Source organism: Mobula hypostoma, chromosome 26 (assembly GCF_963921235.1).
Source record: "Mobula hypostoma chromosome 26, sMobHyp1.1, whole genome shotgun sequence".
Taxonomy (NCBI): Eukaryota; Metazoa; Chordata; class Chondrichthyes; order Myliobatiformes; family Myliobatidae; genus Mobula; species Mobula hypostoma.
In genome coordinates, this window is record NC_086122.1 from 26,969,897 (window position 1) to 26,995,388 (window position 25,492).

At 39.9% G+C, this 25,492-nt stretch overlaps 1 long non-coding RNA gene across 1 annotated transcript in view; it reads right to left on the bottom strand.

Moving 5' to 3' along the window:
- Nucleotides 1-2,363: 2,363 nt before the first annotated feature.
- LOC134338035 (uncharacterized) overlaps nt 2,364-25,492 on the bottom strand; it is a 38,413-nt gene continuing 15,284 nt past the window's right edge. Inside the window, exons 2-3 of the long non-coding RNA XR_010016123.1 lie at nt 3,357-3,439; nt 2,364-2,384 (exon numbers count right to left, since the gene is read on the bottom strand). This is a non-coding gene — a long non-coding RNA (uncharacterized LOC134338035). The remainder of the gene's footprint in view (nt 2,385-3,356; nt 3,440-25,492) is intronic.

Genomic DNA, 25,492 nt, shown 5'->3' on the forward strand with positions numbered 1-25,492 from the left:
TTAACCAGTTAAGATTTTTAGCCCTGAGCTACACCCCCGAACCTGGATGACCAGCGAACTGCTCTTAGTCTGGCCTTTATCCTTTGACCTGTTTGACTTGGGTGACCCTACCAAGAGCCAAAGCACAAGGCCCTGACTCCAGCCAACATGGTACTCTGGGTCATTAAGGCACACAAGCTTCCAAATCTAGCGACAAGTTTGTGGTCATCTTGGGGGTCTGTTGATTATTCAGCAGATGCAAATGCGCGAAGCAAACAAAACTAACACTGCTGTTAGCAGATTTGATCTGTACACTCTATATGCCCTCTAAAAATTCGTGGAATACTGCTTTTTATATCAGCTTGATGCCCAAAGCACAATAATCATACCTCCAGTCTGAGCCTACCTCATAATGCTGAAAATGGCATCGCTACTGGGATGTGCTGGGGGTCATCTCCTAAGATTCCATACAGACTTTGCCCTCCACCCACTCAATTACCCTTCATCTCCCAATCCCACCTAAGCTCGGCCCACAATCACGAGGCAGATGATACAATTATAGATCCTCTGTAATTAAATCATTGATCCCTGCCAGTCTTGGGACAGACTTTGGATTCCTTCATGGCACTGGTATCACATTTCAGTGTAAGTGTGTTTCAGACCAGAGAAGTAATTTTAGCCTCAGTCATATCTAATTGATAGTCAGCAGGCTGATTTAATGACATTCTAGTTGTGGATCCTTTAGGGAGAACATTATCATACATTAATGAGGAGCACACTGGCAGTCACTGTTTGCATAATATCAGACTAAACCTTCTATATAAAATGGAAAGTGTGGTTGTATAAGTGGTAAGAGATGCTTAGAATGATTATTGTAAAACTATAATCTAATCCCAGAGTTTACATTATGTTTATTAAACAATATGAGCTTCACTAAAATAGTCTACAATGACTTTGATTCCTATGATTAGTTTATTGGCTTGTAATCAATGACAGGTGACCATTAAGCTCCGATTTTTCAACTTCCATTTGACAGAGGGGTGTTCTTGTCATTATGATGCATAGCAATGGTGTGATTCATAAATGGCTTTAAAATTCCTGGGTATATATTGTATATACTAGGCCACGATATAATAATTTACTCAGTAATTCACTCTTTGATCTTCCTTCAAACACTATATTCTGAACATGTGCTATGAAGAATAACAAAATATAAATGTTAACTGCTTTCCTCTCTCCATAGATGCTGTCCGACATGTTGAGTATTTCCATTCAATACAGTCTTTTACTGCTATTTTTCAGATATTTTACTTCTATTTTTAAAATATTCTGAGACAGTGTAAGAGGTTTTGCAGATCTGGGTGACTTCTTCCAATTCATTGGCAAAGCAGATTTCTTCTCTGTGTTGTCTTTATTTCCCTTTTGCTGCGGCAGGTGTGATACCTCTTTCTCCCTCGCAGGTGAAAGCGAGAGAGCCTGTCTGAGATGTCGAAGTGTTGGGATGGACAGTAGTTTTTGATGGACTCTAGATCATGGTCTCGGGGGGCTTTGCTGTTGCTTGCATGGTGGGTGGTGGGGGGGCGTTGATGCTTTTACTGGAGCAAGTGGGGGATAAGGAGGGAGGAGGGTTGATGCTTTATCTGCTGCTTGTTTATGGGAGGGGGAGGGGACTTCGGGGATCTAATGTTTTCTGTCATTCATTTTTGGGTTTTTTTCTTTCTGTTTTGTGGCTGTCTGTGAAGAGCAAGGATTTCAGGTTGTATTCTGTCTGCATTTTCTGATATTAAATTGAACCCATTGAAGTATTGATTTCAATTTATATATAGTTTAAGTATGTAGTACAATGCTTTCAGTTTTTATTTCAGGGAGCAGCAATTATATGACTTGCTCTCAGATAACTTACCCAGGCTAGACAGGACAGATTTTAATTTTACATTTCCTAACGTACTCAGTCAGAAAGGTGCAGAGTTTTTCAATTATCCATTCTGATGAAGTCCAATAATTGGGACAAAGAGGACACCAATATTAACTGAATGATAAATCAAAAGTCTGTAACAAGACATCCAGTACTGCCAAAGTATAATTCGCCCTTGATTGTCATTTTGACATGAATGATTTTGAATTGTATCTCAGCTAAAGGGTGGTTTAGCAGAAGACCAAAGCATAGACCAGGCAGAAGAAAAAGATTTTTTTTCAAATTCAGAGATGCCTGATGTGTTCAGCTTCACTGGCTCATTATTGTTCCTAATTTGCGTTAGGATTAATTAACTAATTACAGACAAATGTCTGAAGGCAAAATTACGGTTCTGCTTGTCAACTTGAAGTATTTAATTATTTTAATCATTTACTTTAATCTTCAACTTCATCCTGCATAGTTATGTTTCCAGGCATCATGAATTATAATTCTGTGATTTAAAAGAAAAAGTAGTTAACTCTTTCATTTGCCTTCTAGGAACAAAGTGCAAATTATATCTTCCTAAATGTGATCAAAATAATGTGGTTTATGCAGCTGCAATCCGTGATTGCTCTTGACGTAAATAAATTTGTTAGCTAAACTTATTCTTCACCTAGTAGGGGTAAAACTGTTACAAAGAAAAAGGAAATTGCACTACAAAGGGACTTTTTATAGTTTAAGTCTACACCTTGTTAAGTATCTTAGATGTATAGTTGCTGTTCTGATGTAGGGAAAGGCAGCAATTTCGGAATAAGCAAGGATCAACGAACATCAAAGAAATGAGGACCAGATAGTGTGCATGTTAGAGCTGTTCAGACACTAAAAGAATTGTCCTGAACATTGTTATCTAGTGTTTTAAACTTTCACTTTCACCTGAGATGTCAGGAATGACTTTGATACTAATGCTTAACCGAAAAGACAGCGCTGCTGGCACCGAAATGCCAGCCAAGATTATGTGTTGAAATCTCTGGAATGAAACTTGAAACCGCGCTTCTAAATCATAAGTGAGAGTGCTATCATTGAGCCAAGGTTTGCATCTGCATATCTGTTTTACATATATATACATAAAAACATTACATAGGACACTCGGGGGCCAGTCCATTATACACAGTTAAGAGGCAGCTACAATTAGACAAAATTTCATGGAAAAAGTTTAAGAAGTATAAAAAAGGCAAACTACCATTTAACTAACAAATTATGTACTTAAATAAAATACAGAACATATTAGTACTGTAAAGCTGTGTATTAGCTCCTAATAGTTATTCCCAGAGGAATTCATCCAGTGTGTGCTGCCGTGTTCTTTCGATTGACTGTAAATGAACAATATCAGTGCAGACAATGGACTACATTCATATAATGCTTTTGATGCTTCTATCCTTCAAATCTTCGTTTTCATTGTGACATTCAAGTTGATTGTCGATACCTTCAAATTCTTCATAACTCCTAGCTTGTTGAAGTAATGAAATCGTTTTGTTTTCACTCTCAGCCATTTCTGAAGCTCCAAGCCTGGAAGCATGAAACCACAGTGAGCAAAACAGTTCTGAATAGTCCTACTGCTTACTCCTCACCAACAATCAGTGACAAAAATCACTGCTTTCTGAGCACAAAGCACATGCAACTGATGCCATTTAAAAACTATTTGCTAGTTACTGTAGAAACTGTTCGGCAACAAACATCTGTCCCAATTAAGTGGCATAGTGTCCAAAATAGTGCCAGATAGTTGAAACAACCTGGAGTAATGTTTCCGCCTGTTTATTTACTTGGTGCTTTAGCTGAATTGGGGACTTCCATTTATTTTTTTCTTGTGTAGTAAATCCATTGCATCTCAGTATAACTTATGGTTTATTTCCTTCTGAAATGAATAATAATAAAAAGATTGAAAGTCCCTTTTTTAGCAAATGGGCAAAATATTTTCGATGGTCAGGTGTAAGAAACAGTTAAAGAAATTGTGCAAATGAATATTCTGCAAGGTGCAATTTTTTACTAGTGACAATGAAAATTAGCAGCCAGCCACTATAATAATTTAATGCTTCCTAAGCAGTTAATGAGTCATTTAGCTGGTAAAAATGCAGGAAAGTTAGCTCTACCATAATTACCGTGGTTGGAAGAGCAGGTCAGCAATGGCTGTGAAGAGTAACTAACCTCCTGAGAGAAACAAGCCAGAAGTAATTGTCTGATAAATTTTAAGGGCTCAGTACTATCCAGAGCAAAGAAGCATGCTTAATCAGCTCACTGTTTCCACTTTAAGCAGTCATACCTGTCATCACCAACACATCCAGAGTCCAGAATGCAGTGCAAGACTGGTAATTCTCCAAGTGTCTTTGACATCATCTTTTAAAAATGTGACTGCAGAAGGTGAATGAACTGACATCTGCAAGGTCCCATTCTTGCCTTCATTTAACTCTTTGTTTCCATACTCAGATGCTGCTGGACCTGTTGAATATTTCCAGTATTTTCTGCTTATGTTTAATATTTCTACCTTTTGCAGTTTAAAAAAATTCAAACCAAATACTATCCTATAGTGGAAATACATTATCATTTCTCATTGACATTTTGTTAGATCTTGACACTAGCTATCTAATTCTACTGTGGTAATATAATGATTCAACATCGCTTTCTCAAGTGCGACAAATGGTGGCCTAGCTAATGTCATCAGCATCCTATAAAATAAATGCTAATTAGCCTTCCCTATTGTGTTATACTGATTAAGTATTTATTATACTAATAAAGTACTTCAGTGGTCGGGAAGCACTTTGGGACGTCAGAAAAAGTTTACTCCTTATTTCTTAAAGTGGAGTTATGAACTTAAGTAGGAAAGTATCACGAAGGTAGATAGAGTTGCATGAGCACGACACATAAATTGTCCTCTCGACTCTCACACTGTAATGATTTCAGCAGAGATTTTAAAGGGCAAAACCCACTACAGTAGGATGTCTCATTTTTCCTTTGAATTCTACTAAAGAAGTTTTGGGAACAGGATTCCAAGATGAAGCCGTGGCTGACTTCAGCTTGCTTTGAAGCTGTTTAGACCAGAAAAAGATTCTGAGATCTTTTAGATTCCCACTGTTTAATGCTGAGATACATTAATGGTAATTAGAAAGTGATCTCTCCAGCTTTGTTTGACGTGAACTATTTCTGTAGAGTTTGTGTTTAAGTTAACATTAATTCAGTCATGTTCAGTCCTAATGCGTTTATGAAGAATGAGCCATCAGCAAATGCAACAATAGATGGACCTCTGAAAACTAATTACTGCTGATGCTGGAAGTTTGAAACAGGAGCAGGAAATACTGGAAATAGTCAGCTGGTCATGCAAAGTATGTGGAAAGGGGAACAACATTAAGCTTTCATGTTAATGATTGTTCATTAGCTAACGATCTTTGGTTGAGTGCCGATCTGGTTTTGTTGTTGATAGAGTTCGTGCTCCTTTCTGTAGCACCTGAATGTTGCAGCACTGATCCCTTAACCAGGTGAATGCTAAGTGATGATGTACATTGATTAGAGAGTGGGGGTGGGGGGGTCATGATACATCAAAAGTAAACATATATGAAGCTAAGTTAAACTGAGCACCAACATTTCTGTTGCCTTTAACATATTTGGCGGGCTGACATCGTGGTGCAGGAAAAAATGTATTAAAATAACAAAAACATGAAGATCTCATGGGGTGGCAATTAGTCTCTAGTTACCTGTGTTAAACAGATATGAACATATCAAACTGACATCTGCCTATTCAATGGATGTTCACACATACAATGAGCACAGGGAGCCATCCCATATTTATTCTCTTCCTCCCTCCCACTTATAAGAAAAATACATGTTTTTTTCTATTATGTTATAGAGCTTTAGATGTCCAAAGATTAATAAGTTGACTTGCTTCAGAGGGAAAGAAACTTTTGATAATTGCAAAATGACTTATCTACACAATATCTACTTCATGTGATGGGCTTTTGATATATACACATCTCCATAAAATAAAGCAAAATTCTTGAAACTTCCAGAGAGTTTAATCTTAGCTTTTGATTTAATAATGTGAGAAGTAACAAAATTCATTGTTGCTCTTTTCAACTGCCATCTTTACTTCCAGGTCAGTAAAAATTGTTCAGCATTAATTAATTTCATTAACTTATTGCCAGTGTAGGAACAGTACAGCAGGAGTCACAGCAGGGCGATGCTCATAAGCACATATAATAGATGTTTCATGTTCAATCCTATTTGAATGTGCTGACTTTGTGTTTTATATTCTGTGTTTTCGCTTGTTACTTTTGTTGCCGTTTTCATGATTTATTTTTGCACATGGGAGAGATTGATGTTTTTTCTTTGAATGGGTTCCACGGTTCTTGGTGAACGCAGCAGGCCAGGCAGCATCTCTAGGAAGAGGTACAGTCGACGTTTCGGGCCGAGACCCTTCGTCCTGACCATCACTAGCTCTTCTTTCAGTTAGTCCTGACGAAGGGTCTCGGCCCGAAACGTCGACTGTACCTCTTCCTATAGATGCTGCCTGGCCTGCTGCGTTCACCAGCAACTTTTATGTGTGTTGCTTGAATTTCCAGCATCTGCAGATTTCCTCGTGTCCGCGGTTCTTGTTATATTTTTCGTAGCTGTCTGTGGGAAGACAAATCTCAGGGTTGCATACTGCATACATACTTTTATAAAAAGTATACTTTGAATGGGAGACCCAGAGAGAAAAAAGCAGAATTCAAAAATGATATAGATAATGTAATAGCATCAACAATAAGGCCAGGGAACCCCAAAAACAGAAATGCGTCCTTTCCATAGCAATCACCCCAGAGTGAAAACACATGATGCTAGAGATAACCAGAGAGACAAGCAGCATCTGTGGAGGGAGAAACAGAATTAACGTTTTGGGTTGGTGGCCTTTCACCACAACTCATTAGATTAGACGAAGCCTGATAACAAGTCGCCAGCCGTGTTGGCAGCTCAGCTAGGAGAGGGAAAACTCTGACCTCCAAGCTCCACTGCCTGGCGGCTATACCCACTCATGGGGAAGGCTTTGGGAGTAAACCCCGAGGGAAAAATCTGCCGCTGGAGACCCTGAGGCAGTCTCCATTGAGTTCAATGCTGATCTGCAACTCCTGCGACGCTGCTGGTGCCGAACTGTATCGGTCTCTGCCGTTCCTTTGGGTTCATCGGCTGCATGAGAGGACCCTGCTGTATGTGCAACAGCTTGCTCTCCATATTGTACTGCCCTGGTGTGCATTTCACACAGACTGCTTGGTCACAACATCCACGGTGACCCTGACCAACAAAAGGCCTCGTATTTTTTATATATACGTAACCGGGTGACCATTGAATCTAAGACCATGTACTTAGGCATCCATCCGGGTAATGCTAGTATAGTTGTCTGTGCCTTTAAATGGAGATGGTGATGTCATTATGCACGCGCAGGGTAGTGGGGAGACCACTTTGTTTTCTGCTGAAGACGCTGGTCTCTCCACTATCCCGCGCATGCATAATGACATCACTGCCTCCACGTAATGACATCACCATCTCCACCATCTCCTCGTATGTGGATCGAAAGTTAACCTGAGATTGTAACGCCAAGAACTGGTTGTAAATTCATTCATTTTGTTTTGAGACCCTCTTCTGGCACTTAAACATCTAAACCAGATAAAGGAATTAAAACCCGAGAAAAGTATTTATTGTCCTGAGTGTATACTTTTCCCCAGGCTACAAAATATATACAGTACTATGCCAAAGTCTTAGGTACCCCAGCTATATATACAGTATGTGACTAACACCTTTGCACAGCATCTATATATTATGAGAGGTTTAAAGAGGATAGATAGGGTCTTTTACCCAGTGTGGAAATGTCAAATACTAGGGGGCATAACTCTATGTTGAGCAGAGAGAAGGTTAAAGGATATTTATGAGGCCACTTTTTTTTACACAGACAGATAGGTGCCTGTAACATTCCTGTGGGTAGTGGTGGAAGCAGTTATGATAGTAATCGTTTAGAAGTTCTTAGAAAGGCACCTGGACTGACAGGGAATGGAGGAATATAGGCCATTCACAGGTAGCTAGCTCGGATTAGTTAACCATGACATGGTTGGCACAAACTTTGTGGGCTGAAAGGCCAGTTCCTGTGTTATACTGTTCTGTGTTGAATGTTCTAACTACCACTTCACGTAGGATGTCCAATGATTTGGAAAGTCAAGAACTGGGTTTGAATGTTCTTTAAAAAAACATAAAATATGAATTTTATGTGATTTAATATAATTGTAATATTTAAAGTATGCTTATAATTTATAACTAATTTTAAGTAAAGCTGATAATTAAGAAAAGAGCATGAACTATAGGACAGAAATAATTATATGCAATATTTCTCATAATCCCCAAATGTTTGGGAGCTCAGCTCTACAGATATTGATGCTACTCATTTCCCATCTGTAAGTGCTGTCCACGGCACTAAACCAGCAACCACTAACTGTTTCCAAGACGGTTTTACCTCCTGCATGCACTGTAAGCAGTGGGATAAGTCAGGAAGCACTCTGGATCTCGAGTCCACTGGGAAGTCTATGGAATGTATATTTCATGACGTATGCCGGTGATACTAAACCTGATCCTGAACTTGCCAGGGAATTCTGGGCATGCATGGAGTCTTTGCAGCAATGGTGGGCAATTGGGGAAAATGCTGCAGGTTTTTTTTTTAGTAATGATCCGCTCAATTACCGTGCATTCTGACCAATATAATGTGGATTTTCATCGGAGAAGGAGTGTGCATGCTGTAAGTTGCACCAATGTGTTCTTTTCACTGCAGCCTTCATGTGATTGAAATTAGCTAATGTACACAATTGGCCACCTGGAACTCTTTTGCAGTTACCTTGTTAGTGTCTTCACAAAATACGACAAAAGTCCACTGGTCATGGGGTGCAGTATCTTGTGTGACTGAGTGGTGCCTCGTGGAGTGAGGCAGGCTGCTATTTCACATCTGAGGTGAGAGGCAGTGACTTCTTGATTTAGTTGCGTTATCTGCAAGTGAGCCAAAAGTGGAAGGATGAGGAAAATCTGAAGAATACTCTTGATAAAAATCTTCAGCTGCTGGGAATTTGAAATGAAGAGGGAAAATGCTGGAAGCAGGTATCAGGCAAGTATCTGTGGAGAGAGTCAAAATGTTTTGGACTTTGCACTAGAATTGACATATCTAAAATGTTAACATTTTCTCTTTCTACTGACTTTGCCCATTTCTGGCATCTTATCTTTTTTTTAAAATTCAGGAATCTCTTTGTGTACTACTCCAAACAGCTGTTGAGAAATTAGAATAGGGAATGCGGAATTTTCCACTGAATGATTTCAGACAAGTCCAGGACCATGTAGGAAGGCAAGAGAGTCTTGCGTCAGTCTGACTGTTATCAATGCAACACTGCCAACTGTGGCTCCATAGCTTCGGAAGAGTCACTGCTTTGTCTATGCGGTCAAAGAGGCCCCTATGAGCAATTGTACTGCTCTGTTAATCATACAGAAATATATTTAAAATAGTTTATTTATTGCTATACTCTGATTTATTTTCCTGTTTTTACCTTTATGTTTAATTTTCATTATCTGACTTTTTTCAAATTTGCTACTTAAAAAAATCTTTATTTCCCTCTTGTCAAATGTGATGTATTTCTCCTTTCAGCTGCTGGGGTATCCCCTTTTTCTTCTTGTTCCTTCAATGGAGGGATCCGTTAGTCAAGTCTATTTGTTATTCCGTATTCCTGTTCTCCATAATTGTCACTATGGATCAGGTACCCTGTATTTCAGACGGTTATGCATTACCCCAGCTTGGAAATACCTCTCCAAACTAGAGTAATAAGAGTGAATGAGATTAAAAGCTAGTGTTCAAAGTCTCAACCTTCTTTGTTAAAAATCAAATACTTTAAACGTGTAATTGTCATCGCTCTTACTTCCTAGGGCGTGATTTATAATGGAGCGAGTCTGCTTTGACTGGTTGTAGCACCTAGATCCAATCTGTCTGTGCAACATACGGGTTACTGTTGCTTTAACCTTGTTAGGTTACAGCACACCTCGAGAGATTTTTGCAGGTTTTGAAAGAGCAGACTAATTAACATGAAAATGCAGCTAATTACAGGCTTCATGGAGCTGCTGAAGAAATCCACTGCTCCAATGAACTGTATACAGAACTTTTTGCCACTGGCTATACTCCTAGCCCCATCCCACACCAGACAACCGCAAGGTCAGGCTGCTTGTAATGTAGAGATGAAAGCATCAGCAGCCATTTTGATGGCCTACTTACATTAGATTTTAACCCTTCAAAGGCCAAAAGACTTCAAATATTCGACATCTGCATGTGACAGCAGTATGTGAGGAGCAGGGCCAGCTGCCTCCACAACTATCGCACACTGGGACTCGCATCTAGTGTGCTAGAGTGCTTTGAGAAGTTGGTTACGGCTAGAATCAACTCTTGCCTACGCAATTTGCCTGTGGCCGCAATATGTCTACAGCAGATGCAATCTCTCTGGTTCTCCACTTGGCCTTGGATTACCCAAACAATAGCAATACCTATGTCAGGCTGCTGTTTATTGACTACATCTCAGTGTTCAACATAAACACACCCTCAGCTCTAATCGACAAACTCCAAAACCTAGGTCTCTGTATCTCCCTCTGCAACTGGGTCCTTGACTTCCTCGCTGGCAATCAAAACAGATACACCTCGGGGATGCGTGCTTAGCCCACTGCTCTGCTCTTTCTACACCCATGATTGTGTGGGTAGGCACAGTTCGAACACAATCTACAGTATAAATTTGCTGATGTCACGACTATTGGCAGAACTTCAGATGATGATGAGGAGGCATACCGGAGCAAGATAGATCAGCTAGTTGAGTGGTATCAGGGCAACTACCTGTCAGTAAGACCAAGGAATAGATTGTGGACTTCAGGAAGGGGAAGTCGAGGGAGCACACATCAGTCCTAATTGAGAAGTCAGAAGTGGAAAGGGTGAACAGTTTCAAGTTTCAACATCTCTGAGGATCTATCCAACATACTGATGCAATTACAAAGAAGGCACGGCAGCAGCTCTATTTCTTCAGGAGCTTGAGGAGAATTGGTATGTCACCAAAGCCACACTCAAATATCTATAGGTGTACCATGGAGAGCAGTCAAACTGGGTACATCACCGACTGGCATGGGGGTGGCCACTGCACAGGGTTAAAGCTGTAGAAAGTTGTGAGATCAGCCAGCTCCATCATGGGCACCAGCCTCCCCAGCATCCACGACACCTTCAAAAGGCCATGCCTCAAAAGGCAGCATCCATCATTAAGGATCCTAATCACCCAGGACGTGCTTTCTTCCCATTGCTACCATCAAGTTACGAGAGCCTAAAGGCACACACTCAATACTTCAAGAGAAGCTTCTCCCCCTCCGCCGTCAGCTTTCTGAATGGACAATAAAACAATGAACACTACTTCAGTATTCTTTCCCACTCATTTTGCACTGCATATTTAATTTAATTTTTTTATATATATACTTCTTTTGTATTTTATAGTTTTTATTATTATGTGTCGCAGCTGCAAAACAATGAATTTCATGACGTATGCCAGTGATATTAAACCTGATTCTGATTCTGGGTTAAAGTTACAGCGTCAGAAACAATCATTTTATTTTCAGCTGTGGAAGATCCAATAATCCTGCAGTGGATGAAGAAACAGCCCCAGGGGCAATTTAAGGTAACATTCTTACAAACTAACCAAAAATGTTTTATAATGATCATGGTCATGTGCAATTTCACCTTCTGAGTATTGTTTCTCTACCCCCCACCACTATTTAATTGTCTGTTTACAGTATAGCACAAGTAAAAATTTAGATATTTCAAGATGACATATTAATATTAAACATATTATACAATTACATTGAAATATGTACAGACTTTTCATGTTGCCATAGTAAATGGTTGGTTTTCGGGAACTGAACCATAACAAGACTGACACTAAAAAATCATTGTTTTTTTATTATACTTTGAAATTGATTTAAAGCAGCAAATGCCATTGCAATATGCATCATACTAGTAATCAATCTGGGAGTATTTTGATTTATTCATAGCAGCTGCCAATGTTATTTAATACCAAATTACTTATTTGTGTGTTCTTTTTGGTAAGCTGAAGTACGACGCCAAGGTGACTATAAACAATTAGTGTCCACTTTATTAGAAACACCTGCGTACCTGCTCGTTAATGCAAATATCTAATCAGCCAATCATGTGGCGGCAACTTAATCATGAAAGCATGTAGACGTGGTCAAGAGGTTCTGTTGTTGTTCAGATCAAACATCAGAATGGGGAAGAAATGTGATCTAGGTGACTTTGACTGTGGAATAATTGTTGGCGCCAGACGGGGTGGTTTGAGTATCTCAGAAACTGCTCATCTCCTGGGATTTGCATGCACAGCAGTCTCTAGAGTTTACAGAGAATGGAGTGAAAATCAAAAAAATAAGAAGTCTAGTGATCGTCAGTTGTGTGGGTGAACATGTCTTATCAACGAGAGAGGTCAGAGGAGAATGGCCAGACTAGTTCAAGCTGAAAGGAAGGCAACGGTCGCTCAAATAACCACATGTCACAACAGTGGTGTTCAGAAGAGCACCTCTGGGTGCACAACTTGCCAGAGCATGAAGTGGGTGATCTACAGCAGCAGGCCACACCGGTTCCATTCCTGTACTTAAATAAAGGAGCCACTGAGTGTATCTTATATTTCATCTTTGATAGCTGCTTTAGACAGAGTGGCTGCAGTGACGGGATAGAATTTTGAACATCTTGGTCAATCAGCACCATTACAAGTGCTGACAGGAGCTTTCTTGACTTTCTTAGGGCTGAGCTTGGATTTGAACGTGCAATCAGTTTCACACTGTGCAGTCTGATTTGTGTTCCACTAACCTGTGGGGTAACAGAGGCCAACGTATCGAGCCTGCAGAATACCTGTGGATACCAGGTCAGTGGTTGACTCATCAGACCCTTCCTGTTTCCCCCTGCCCCCACCAGCCAAGTTAAATAGACTGAAAAATGCATCAGCTTTATTACCCCAAACCACTTGTCACTGCAACGCCATAAGAACTGTGACCAGAGAACATCAAGGCTATGTGTGTAGGCAGCAATGGACCTTGGGCAGATGTTCTTGCTGTTTGCTCACTTCAGCAGGTTAGAGCTCTGGTGATTTGGCTCCAGGGAGCCTCATGCCAGGTAATTATTTTGGCAATTTTAACTGTAGAGCCGTCCATTCTCCTCCCGAGCAGGGTTAAAATAACCCCTCCTCCAAGTCCATCGTTAGGTCATGTTGATCAAATCAGAAATCCTCAAGTTATCAGGAAAATGACAAAACTGGAACTAAGAAGCAAGCTATAAAATTTCTGCTTTCAGCCTATCAACAGCAGTCTTCACAGATAAGCTTATTTCACCAGATACAAACACTAGAATAAACTATGATATTATTATCCAAGAACAGAAAATAAACAGCATAAGAACACAGTTGGATTGACGTGCACAATTCTTAACCTTGTATTTTTTCTACATTATTCGAAGATTGATGCTGATAATTGGTTCAGAATATTTTTTTTTTCCTTGACGTTTTTTTTCACTGTGTGAGGCTTCCAGCCAGGACTGTTGCTTTAAAACAGTCAAAGCTCAGCATGTATAAAGTGGGATTTCTTAAGAGTCCAGTTGATTCAAGTAAGCAGCCAGTCAAGTTGATGTGTTGGGCAAGGAAACATTCCAATTAGCTGCTGTAAAATCGAAGTCAGCTAACATCAATGGAAGACTGAAGGGATCTGCTCAGCCACTTGCTTAATAATTTGTCCAGCTGTAGAACCTGTTGACTGAAGTCAAATAAGATGGGATGCACATTGGATGGTTAACTTTCTGGCCTGGGATTTCTTGTAGGACCAGCACATACAGTAGGAGCCAATACATTGAAGGCATAGCAGCACCTCTTCTTTCTTATACTTCCATATACTTCTATAGATGCACAGTGGAGAGTATCCTGACTGGCTGGTATGGAAGCATCAATGCCCAAAAACGGAAAAGCCTACAGAAGTGGTGGCTACAGCTCAGTCCATCACAGGAAAAGCTCTTCCCACCATAGAGCACACCTACAAGGAGGGCCGCCACAGGAAAACAGCCTCCATCATCAAGGACACCCTTCATCCAGACCATGCTCTCTTCATGCTTCTGCCTTTGGGAAGGAGATACAGGAGCCCTAGGTCCTACACTACCAGGTCCAGGAAGAGTTATTTCCCTTCAACCATCAGGCTCCTGAACCAGTGTGGATAACTTCACTCACCCCAACACTGAACCAATTCCACAACCTACAGACACCATAGCTTATGTTCTCAGAATTATCTATCTATCTAATTATCTGTCTTATTGTATTTGCAAGGCTTGTCTTCTTTTGCACTGTGGTTGTTTATCAGTCTTTGTGTGTAGTTTTTAACTGATTCTATTATATATGAATTCCTGCAAGAAAATGAATCCCAGGGGAGTATATTGTGACATACGCGCACTTCAATAGCAATTTACATTCCCATCATGGTTGGATTAGGTCAAAATGATGATCATAGTTCAAATTCACTCTCTCTATATTTGTGGTCCATGCCTTTTTAATTTTCCTTCTCTACTTCTGATTCGCCAACAAAGACAGTTGAATCATAAGTGGCTGTGATTCTGTGCATTGGTCTGAAATTCAGCTTGTCATAGGCAACAGGCAACAAGTTATCGAGAATGATTCCAGGAATGAAAGGGTTACTGTATGAGGAATGTCTGGCAGCTCTTGGGATGTATTCCGTGGAGTTCAAGAGAATGAGGGGGGATCTCATAGAAACATTCCGAATGTTAAAAGGCCTGAACAGACTAGATATGGCAAAATTATTTTCCATGGTAGGGGTGTCTAGGACAAGAGGGCACGACTTTAGGATTAAAGGACATCCATTTAGATCAGAGATGCAGAGAAATTACTTTAGTCAGAGGGTGGTAAATCTGTGGAATTTGTTACCACAAGCTGCTGTGGAGGCCATGTCAATGGGTGCATTTAAGGTTGAGGTAGGTTCTTGATTTGCCAGGGCACCAAAGGGTATGGGGAGAAGGCAGGGGAGTTAAAGATGTGAGTTTTAATGAATGATTTAAAGGAGGAGCAAGGTAGAGAGGTTTAAGGAAGGAATTTCAAAGCTCGGGCCAAGGCAACCAAATTCATGGCTGATAATATTTGAACAATTAAAATTAAAGGGTAATTAAGATTTCCAAAATAGAAGACTGCAGATACTTTTGGGGGCTGCATGGCTGTAGAACAGGGGTTCCTAACCTTGGGTCCATGGACCCTTAGCTTAATGGTATTGGTTTTGGCATTAAAAAGAGTTCAGAAACCCTGCTGTAGAAGATTAAGGAAATAGGAAGGAAAGAAATTTGGAAGTAGGGATGAGAACTTTGATGTTAGATTAGGATCTAGTGTGCTCAGCAAGCACAGTAACTGAATGGGAGATGTTTTGAGTAGATAGCCTTGCATTTACAAAAGCGATCAAGTGGGGCAAGAAGAGCTTTGCTTTGGACATTGATGCCACTGAGAGCATTAATTTTTCTGCTTCTTGAATCACATGTTTTCTGCAGCTGGCATTAATCTCTGCATGAACTGGCTGCATTTGCTAAAGCCACCAGGCAGAAAGATATATTTTCTTTAATTGGCTTTTCATGGGATTGAAGTTCATGGGTAGTGGACGTGCAAGACCTGTACAGTGATAGCTTTACAAAGATCACATGGCTCCTGGTCTGTGATGACAGTTCAGAGTGGTAAAAATGTGGTCTCAGAGACCATGCTTCATTGAGTGGGAAATATCAAATGAGGCTCCTGCTTTTCAGAACTATGCAATGATCCTTGCCGTAAAGTACTTAAGTGTGGTTTTGGTTTGTCATTATCCAAGTCACTGGATGAGAGCTAAGTAAAAGTTGGATGCCTATCTACCCAAAAATAAAGGGAACAGGTGAATTAAATAACTATATGTTTTGCTGCAGCAATTGGTTTGTTGTTGAGAAGTACCTGGTTGGTTGGCAACTTAACCTTACTGGCAGATCCATTGTCTCAGAGGATAAGGAAGCGACCTGCGCACTGACCCATGGCAATGGGAGGGAAATGTGTGATGCTTTTTCTGTTTTATCTCCCGATTTATTTATTTATTATTTCTTTCTTTTTGCATTTGCTGAGTTTGTGGTCTTCTGCAAATTAGTTGAGCGCGCAGGTTGGTGCGATCTTTCATCGATTCTGTTACAGTTATTATTCTGTAGATTTATTGAGTATGCCCACAGGAAAATGAATCTCAGGGTTGTATATGGTGACGTATATGTACTTTGGTAATAAATTTACTTTGAACTTTGAAAACAGGGTGCTCGCTGAGATTAGCTCAGCAAACTGTTGTGACAGTTCATGCCGGATTGTCACACGGTAATCCTACCTTTTAGCTAAAGTAAACACCACGTATCCCTGCAACAAGTGTGCTGACTTGTCACAGGTTGATAGTGGCGCCAGAAACCTTTATACTACATTCAGCTGAAAAATAAGGTGTTGACTTGGGCTGGATACTTAGCACAGATGGTATGGGTTAATAGTATGAAAAAAAACTGACTGAAGAGGACTTTCTTCTATAAAATTCCTAGCTTACTCCCAACCCCACGTTCCATCCCTCCCACATAAAGCACAGGAGATGGCCTTTATCCAAGAAGGAAATAGAATCATGACTAGAAATGGTCATTTCCCACTCCACCAGTTTCTTAAATAAACATTAATTCCATTCATTTCTGGGGAAAACAAACCCTTTTCTGTTTGTTCTAGATAAGCATCACTGGCATCAAGCTTGCCCTGAATGTTTCAATTAGACATCCAGAGAATGAACTGTTCACAATGTCTGCTTTGGCTTTGTGAAGTGGGAGCATAAATGGCCGCATGCTTGAATGAGCCTGAAGCTTGCCTGTGCATAGCCTCCAGGAAAGAACTGTTCTTATTTAGGAAGCAAAGACTTCAGAAGGAAATGTCCTCCAGGCCACATCCAGGGGCACTGGTGATGTAAAAAGGCTCATTTAACCCATTCCAGCATATTAGATAGGCAGCCATGCAGAGTCTGTGAGACTGCCTTTACCAATGAACTCAAATCTAGACCAGCCACTTGCACCATCACCCCGAGACTGCATCCGGATCAGTATTCGTAGGTTGTGCCCTTTTCTAGCATTGATCTATTGAATGACAGGCTCTTCAAACTATCAGGAAGATTTTTTTTCAAACACGAGAAAATCTGCAAATGCTGGAAATCCAAAGCAACACGTACGAAGTGTGGGAGAAACTCCATAGGCCAGGCAGTATCTATGGAAAAGAGTAAACAGTCAACCTTTCGGGCCGAGACCCTTCATGAGGAAGATTTTTTAACTAATTTGCTCCTTGGACAGGGAAATCCTAACAGGTTATCCCTATACTTTATCATGCCGAAACTGGGGGTTAGCCTCTGCTGGAAAGCTGTCAGAAAATTGGCTGCTTTCTCCAGCGGGCAGCTGGTCCACAGTACGGGTTTAATCCCATGCAGCAGGCTGCAAATCCACTCGATGAACCTGTGTGTTCTCTACTGCACACTGGGGGCAATTTTGCTTTGCATTTACGCTCCTGCTGGGCAAGTGGGGTTGCTGGAAGTTAAAAGCAATGAAGTGTGCATCATTAAACATGAAGGAAGCTCAAAATGTAATTTCCAATTTAACTGATAGTACAGTGTTCTCAGTGTTGGGAGTAATTTGATTACCAGAAATTTCAGTAAATTGAATAAAACCATTACAGCCATTATTAAAATTAACATGTACTCGATTCATTTATAAAGATTTCCCAAACAACTTATTTTGCAGTGAATCTGAGTTCTAAGGTTTGTTTCGATTAATTAATTTGCTGATATGTTCAAGTATATAAGTTTAATGGTTTCAAAATGCAATAGATAAATGATACTAATTATACAAATATTTTTAATTATATAATAGGTAGAGAATATACAGAGTGCTTTATTTAACATCTGCATTGAAACTGCCATTTAAACTCAAGGATACTAATGTCAGCTGTTTGATATTTTGTCAGAGAATTATATGCTAGGAAATTTATCTTGGGAAGAGCAATTGATATTATTTTGGCCATCTATTATGCATTCTGTGAGTAAATCAAATGAAGTTAGACTATAAATATAACGTTAAGTCATGTATTTAAGATGGGGGGGTAATTTCAAAGGAGATATGAGGGGCATGTTTTTTACACAGAGCATGCTGCCTGGGGAGGCGGTAGAGGCAGATACAATGGGGACTTTTATAAGACCATAAGATATAGGGGCAGGTGTAGGCCATTCGGCCCATTGAGTCTGCTCTGCCATTCAATCGTGGGCTGATCCAATTCTTCCAGTCATCCCCACTCCCCTGCTTTCACCCCATAACCTGGCTAATCAAAAACCTATCTATCCCTGCCTTAAATACATCCAATGACTTGGCCTCCACAGCTGCTCGTGGCAACAAATTCCACAGATTTACCACCCTCTGACTAAAGTAAGCTCTCCGCATCTCAGTTCTAAAAGGGCGTCCTTCAATCCTGAAGTCGTGCCCTCTTGTCCTGGAATCCCCTACCATTTTGTTTAAACAGGCACATACATCTGAGGAAAATGGAAGGATGTGGACACTGTGTAGGCAGAAGACATTAGTTTAGTTGGCCATTTGATTACTAACAGTTCCTGTGAGGTACTGTTCTATGAATATTAAATGAAATCCAGTGTTATAAAGGGATAAGAGAATGGTCAGGCCTGCCCTCTTTAGTTTTTTCACTTCCATACCTTGCCGTCCACTAAGTCTGGATATCAGTCTATTCAGTGACATGTAATTTCTCACAACACTCATTGGGAAAAGAATAGATGATATTATAATTCAGTGTTTTCTAACCAATATATAAAAATATATTGAAATATGAAAATGCTGAATATCGTATTGGAGTAAACTGTATATAGAAAATTAGTACTTAACAGAAGAAGAAAGCTGAGTTTATCTTGTATATGTATATACAAAGCAACAGGCACAAAATGCTGGAGGAACTCAGTAGGTCAGGCAGTATCTATGGAAGTGAATAAACAGTCAACATTTATGGTCAAAACCTTTCTTCAGCACTGAATATAAAAATTGTCTTGTGAGCAACAAATTAGTATTATCTATCCTATGACTGTTCCAACACAACTCCTGGGCACAGAAGCATTATTGGTATCTTATATTTCATTCGGAGTTTGAGAAAATTTGGTTTGTCAACTAAAACACTCGAAAGCTTCTACAAACGTACCGTGGAGAGCTGCCTACATCACCGTCTGTTATGTGGGGGGGGGGTGGGTGGGGATGGTTGCTGCACAAGATCGAAGTAAGTTGCAGAAACTTGTAAAATTAGTTAGCTCCATCATGGGTACTAGCCTTGGTAGTATCCAGGATATCTTCAAGGAGCGGTGTCTTAGGAAGGCGGCGTCCATCATTAAGGACCCCCACCACCCAGAACAGCCCTCTTCTCATTGCCACCATTGGGAAGGAGGTACAGGAGCCTGAAGGCACAAACTCAGCGATTCAGGAACAGCTTCTTCCCCTCTGCCATCAGATTCCTAAATGGACATTGAACCCATGAACACCACCTCACTACTTTTTAAAAAAAGTTATTTCAGTTTTGTTCGCACTACTTGTTTTTGAATATAACTATTTAATAGTTTTATATATATATATATATACTTACTGTAATTCAGTATTTATTTTCTCTACATTTATTTACCATGTGTTTCATTGTCTGCTCCAGTAAAGTTAGAGTTTAATGACATATACTGTTGATATTAAACCTGATTCTGATTCTGATCTCCAAAACAACACACACGATACGTTGGAGGAACTCACCAGGCAGGCAGCATCTATGGAAATGACGATACAGTCGACATTTCGGACCGAGACCCTTCATCAAGTTGCTTTGGGTATCCAGCATCGGCATATTTTCCCGTGTTTGTCGATATCTCCAATGCATGGATCACCTTTTCTTAGTAATAAGAAAACAAATTGATTTGATTTCTTTGCTTTTTTGGAGTTTTATTAATTTTGGCAGAATTACTTATTTTAATTTATTAAAACAACTTCAATCAGGACCTAATACAGCTGCCATTCACTGAAATAAAAAAAACTAGTCTAGATCAGACTTTACCCTAATTGCTTCTTTGACAAGATCTTCGTTTATTGTCATGTAATTCCAAACTCTTCTTTTTATCTGCACCCCAGCCTAAAGTTTTGATTCTCAGGTCTTGTTCTTCGAGTTATCATTATTGCTCCACTCGCACACACCATGAGCGAACGGATTGGTTCGTAACATACATTGAAAGACCTGCACCATTCTTAAAGCAAAATAGAATGAAAAGGTAAATTCTCCATGGTTAATATTTATTGCCAACATAGAATTTTAATAGTGTGTAAAACAAATAAGGCATGGTTTTCCAGGTAAATCATCGAAGGATACTTCTCAGTGAATAGTCATATATAACTGGAAAATTCAAGCCGCAAGTATAGTACAAATCTATCATTATCACTGCCTTAAATTTTCAGTGCTGGAGAAACAAAGCAAAATCCTCTCAAAATCATGCTCCTGTCAAAGTCAAAATTTTCAGTTGTGGTATTCTATGTCTTTTGTCTCTCTTTCATTGACTATGTCCCTGATTTCCAGAATTCTCAGCTCAGGTTAACTGTGGATGTTTTAGTTGTAATATTTTCTTCTCCCCTTGGGTGGGTATCTATAAAGTCTTATTTTAAAGTCTATTTTAAAATTATATAATAGTCTGTGCCCACCTAAAATGTTCATTAGGCGTAACATATAATGTGTTCATGAATATTACAAAATATTTCTGTTGAAGCAAATATAAAATATTTTTGTTCCTTGTACCTGAGAGTTTTTTTTAAAATAAAAAGGATACAATCTCTTTCTAAAGACGCTGTGTGTGATTTCTGCCAACTGTCAGCCTCCGTGTGTTTGTAATGAGTTAAAAGCCATTTGGAAGCACCAGGCTGTCGAGTGGATTGTGCTCCAGGCAATACAGCACATTCTGCAGTCACTGCTGATGGGATTGACCTGTGTACATATGGAGAACAAGGTGCAGAATAGCAGGGGGTAAGGGTCACAGCAGAGGACAATTATCACTCTGAAACATTAGTTTTCTTTTCAGTAATCAAGAAACGAATTAATCTTTATCCATAGGCAGGGTCGAAAGAGTCACTCTCTCTTTGTTGACCTTTTGTTTTGTAGATTTTAAACTTAAAAGGCAAGTCTGTTCGTTAGCAATGTCAAAAAGTGCAAGGACTCATAAGAGTAGTGGGAATCTGTTACATGTATGACAGGGCAAGATGCTGTGATATATAATGCATCTAACATTATATAGACCACGAATGACTTTGGGACATTTCAGCAAATATATCAATGTGTTCATGTAGTATTGGCTTAAAGTATAAGAAATACATACATACATATATAATTTCACGACGTGTGAGTGATGATAAACCAGATTCTGATATGGGTCTCTATTGTGGATTGAAAATGGGAAGAGGGGAGGGAGACGGGAATCATGGTTGGGGAAAGGGGAAGGGAGAGGGGTGGGAGCGGAATGCATGAGAGAGACGTTCTGTAATGATCAATAAACCAATTGTTTCAGATTCAATGACCTTGCCTGGTGTCTCAGGGTTGGGTGAGTCTGTACCCGCGTCACCCCTGCGCCCCTGACACCCCTTCTCTGCCACCTGTCCCACACCCCTCCTGCAGATCACCACTTTCACTACTGCCAGATTTACAAACTTGTTCTCTGCTCCACATTGACAAATACAGTACTATGCAAGAGTCTTAGGCACTCCAGCTATAAAGAGTATATGTGCCTAAGACTTTCGCACTGTACTGTATGTTAGTGTGACAGATTATACTGTATGCAGAAAACTACTAAGAATGACCTCATATAACTCTCTTAGGAGCTGCACAGTTGTCAGAGTCTATTATTAAAAGTGCTCCTCTGTTCAGCCAAGGTGGCATTCAGAGGGTGAGAAACATTGTCCAGAACTGCCAGGATTTTCCGTGGGGTCCTTTGTTCTATCACAGCCTTCAGTTGTCTAGTTTGACTCCTATGAGAGCCAGTCTTTCTAATCAGTTTATTGAGCCTGTTGGCATCACCCACGTTGATGCCATTGTCCCAGCACACCACCGCATAGAAGACTGTACTGACGATAACAGACTTTGTAGAAAGTATTATTGTAGATGGGGGAAGATGAAGTAAAATCTTCTGTGTTCGTTTCTTGCAATAATTAACGATTTTAATTGAAGTGTTATGGTATCGACATTAAGTTGGGGTAGGAAAGGCTGTGTGCTATTATGGATGTAACAATGATTACTCATGTGACATAAGTCTGGAGAGGGCTTGTTACATTTGTGCACAGGGAGGATATATGTTAGTGCCTCCTGTTGAACTCCGTCTTTTTGTGTATTTCCCCTAGCTGTCAGTCAGTGTTTTTTTTATTGCCGTGTGCTCCTGTCTCCACTCCTACTGTGCTCTTGTCCCTGCTCCTGCTGTGCTCCGGCCCCTGTATTACTGAGTACTCTGTCTCTCATCTGTTTCTCATTTTTACCTGTACTGCTTCCACCTGCATTTCATGCGCTCCACCTATCATCTGCCTCTCTGTTTATTGCTCAGTGTATTTCAGTCCTGTGTTTTCACCTGTTCGTTGCCAGATTGTGCCAGTGAATTTTCCCGAGCCTTTCCAACATTTGTATCTGTACTTTGTCCGAATAGCAACTCTGCCTGTTTCCCGTTTTTGGATTTCTCTGGATGACAATAGACAATAGATACAGGAGTAGGCCATTCAGCCCTTCAAGCCAGTACCACCATTCACTGTGATTATGGCTGATCATCCACAATCAGTACTCTTTTTCTGCCTCCTCCCCATATCCCTTCACTCCGCTATCTCTAAGAGCTCTATCTATCTCTTTTTTGAAAGAATCCAGAGAATTGGCCTCCACTGCCTTCTGAGGCAGAGCATTCCACAGAACCACAACCCTCTGTGTGAAGAAGTTTTTCCTCAACTCCGTTCTAAATTGTCTACCCCTTATTCTTAAACTGTGGATGTTTTGATCTCTGCCTGAATTTTGATGCTGACTTTGTTTGCACCTTGGGATTGTACTCTGTCCATCTGAATATCGACTCTGCCTGTTTCCCGATCCTGGTTTTTGGATTTCTCTGGATGTTTTGATCTCTGCCTGAACTTTGATGCCGACTTTGTTTGCACCTTGGGATTTGTTACTCAATTAGTATCACTGTGTGCACAGTACTGGGTCTGCGATTGGATCCCTGCTCTAGCATCCTGACAGATATAGTACAAATCTACACTTGGTGTCTAGTTAAGCTTATCCAACAAAGGTGCTCTGGGAGACTCCTGAGTCAGGAGTTGGTGGCTCTAACATTCTTTCATAGACTCACCTCCTGGTAGCTCACCAATAGTAGAAGAACTAATTTTTAGAATCTGTTATGGTTTTACTCCAGTTCAGCCAAAATATTGTAAGGTTAACCCATTCATATAACTTCAAAATGTATATTTTAATGAAACACACAAAATACTGGAGATACTCTGCAGGTCAGGCAACATCTACGGAAAAGAGTGAGCAGCTGATGTTTCAGGCCGAGACCCTTCCTCAGGACTGGGAGGGAAGGGGTGCGATGCCTGAATTAAAAGGTGGGGGGGGAGGGGAAAGAGGCTAGCTGGGAGGTGATAGGTGAAACCAGATGGGTCGGAAAGGTCAAGGGCTGGAGAAAAAGGAATTTCCAGGATAGCAGGGGAGAATGGGCAATAGGAGAAAGGGGAGGGGACCCAGGGGGAAGTAATAGGCAGGGTGAGGAGAAATCTGAACTCAATGCTGAAGCAATCTCCAAAGGACAGTGATGCCAGTGTATCATTAATATATCTGAAATATCCTGAGCTCATTAAAAACTCAAGAAGGAGTAAGCAATGGGGAGTGGAAAGAGAGGCATTGTCAAGCCTTTAATTTGATTGTCTTTGTACTTAATGTAGTTCAGTTAAATAATTTCTTGTAATATATATCCAATGTTGACAAAAGTTCATGTGATGGCAGCATTGCTTCCATTTCTCTGTATACTGTAGATGTCATAAACCATTCTACAAATACATGCTTCAAAGGCATGTTACATGTACACTGTATATGTAATTTATCCTGAGGTTAATATAAGGAGATTGATGTGACTTCTTTAAATAAACGTGGAGGTGATTGGGAGAAAACACGACAAATAACATTTTTTTTCAGTGGAAATTCTCATCTTAATTTTCTGCATGAGTCAGAAACATCCCTCCACTTAAAGAATTAGGTACTTCTACTCCCCAGTCTCTCTTCTGAGATAAGGTGAAGGTGTGTATTAAATACTTCAGTAATATTGTAAATATATTGCCTAATTAAGCATTCTTTGTTTACATAATTCATTACGAGTTATATGTGAGAAGTATGTGAATGGCATACGTTATTATATCACAAGTGCACGCCTCACTTAAAGTAAAAACAAAACGCACACCTCTCCTGGTCTCCCCATGTTTTTCTTTTGATTTGTTTTATGTTTTGGAGTTACAAAACATAGCAAAAGGAAATACTCAGAAGCGATTAGTAGGCAATTTAGATTCTTGATTGGTCGGGTCATGAAGGGATATGGGGAGAAGGCAGGAGATTGGGGCTGAGACGAAAATTGGATCAGCCATGATGAAATGGCAGATCAGACTCGCTGGGCCAAATAACCTAATTCTGCTCCTGTATCTTATGGTCTTGTGGTAACAACCTCTCCAATTTTCACCTTGATCTCGCTATATCTGATTTCCACTACTGTTTAGCTCTGAAACAATGCTGAAAACTTGAATAAGTAAATAAAATATAGGCTAACCAATTTAGTTCTTACAAACTTTCAACAACAAAAATGACTTAATGCATTTAGTGAGTATGTACCTAAATCCATTGTTTATTTGCCAGGTTTTCTAACAGAAAAAAGTTCATTGTGAAAAATGTTAATGAAAAGAATGTTTAATGTCTTCACTTCTGTTCTTGGATGAGTCTTTCCTCCTTCCTCTAGTTGACAACATTGCAGTATCAAGTTAACACAGCAAATTGCTTCAGTCTATATTTTTAAAAGAACAACAAGAGAAAAATTTGCCTTGGGTTTCCAGAACTAAAGGTATGTGTGAGTATCAGATGTCAATTATGTTCATCTCCTTGCTTCCAGATCCACTAAACTTAATAGAATTGAAAACAGAAAGCTGAAGTTGAAAACAAGTAAAGCCAATGACTGATAGATAGTTGTACAAATGTTTATTTTTGTGGATCATCATCCAAATTCTCCTGATGAGTTTGGCAGGCGGCAGGGAAAGGAATGTGCTGTTGAAGTGAAGGGTTTATCCTACTGGAACATATTCTTCTACAATAAGCAGAATGATGATGAAGGCACATGAAGTACAATTTCACCAAGTTCCATTATCGTAGCCTT